This window comes from Ips typographus, linkage group LG1 (genome assembly GCF_016097725.1).
Source record: "Ips typographus isolate SLU linkage group LG1, UJ_Ityp_2.0, whole genome shotgun sequence".
Taxonomy (NCBI): Eukaryota; Metazoa; Arthropoda; class Insecta; order Coleoptera; family Curculionidae; genus Ips; species Ips typographus.
This window is the reverse complement of record NC_138422.1, coordinates 22,340,527-22,341,425: the sequence shown is the minus strand read 5'-3', so window position 1 is coordinate 22,341,425 and position 899 is coordinate 22,340,527. Positions and strand designations below refer to the sequence as shown.

At 34.5% G+C, this 899-nt stretch overlaps 1 non-coding gene across 1 annotated transcript; it reads left to right on the top strand.

The window, feature by feature from the left end:
- The first annotated feature begins 452 nt into the window (after positions 1–452).
- Positions 453–534, top strand: TRNAS-AGA (transfer RNA serine (anticodon AGA)). The gene has a single exon. It is a non-coding gene; the product is annotated as a tRNA-Ser (tRNA).
- Positions 535–899: the final 365 nt, after the last annotated feature.

Genomic DNA, 899 nt, shown 5'->3' with positions numbered 1-899 from the left:
CACTATGACGTCACAATTTTCAAAAAAGTTTACGTCAACAAAAACATGTACCTACAGGGTGAGTCAATAATAGAGAGTAAACTTTATTTTTAAATTTATCATTTTTTGTATTTCTTCAAATAAATGAGAAAAATGAACTTGAATGAAAATCCTAAGTGTTTTTGATTTGGTGACATGGACCACTGTTGCCAGATTTTGTTCAATAATTTTACTATTTTTACGTAATTTTTGAGATCTACACATCGTGACTGATTAGTGATCATCAAAATTTAATTTAAGCAACACAAGTAATATTTTAAACGTTATTTTTTGTGTTTTTTACGTTTGTGCAGCATTATTTATTTTTTCAGTAATGACGTCATCCTCATTTTATTTGATTTTCGCTGTATACGACGCATGTAAAGTATTTCGCTTTGTGGAATGTAGTCGCACTTACTGGCCGTTAACGTATAGCAGTCGTGGCCGAGCGGTTAAGGCGTCTGACTAGAAATCAGATTCCCTCTGGGAGCGTAGGTTCGAATCCTACCGACTGCGGTCTTTTTTTATTATTTTTTGTACTGGAACTGTAAAAAATAGCGAGAATGATAAAATAAGCAAAAATTGAAATATATAAAACGTACAGTGTGGAAAAGTGTGTTTAAGTATTATTTTTAATATGGGACTTCCTTCTATGAAAATTGAAGAACAAGCTGGTCTTCGAGCCGCCCGCTCTTGTCTGGACCACATATTTAGCCTTGTTCAACTAAATGAAAAGAAAGTCGCCAGGAACAGAGAGACGATCTTACAAAAGCATACGACACCATACCCGTTCAAAAACTATGGCAAGTACTAGAGAGGTCCCGAATTAATGTTACGTTAATAGCTGCGGTATGACTACTAAACGACCATTCTACTTCTAA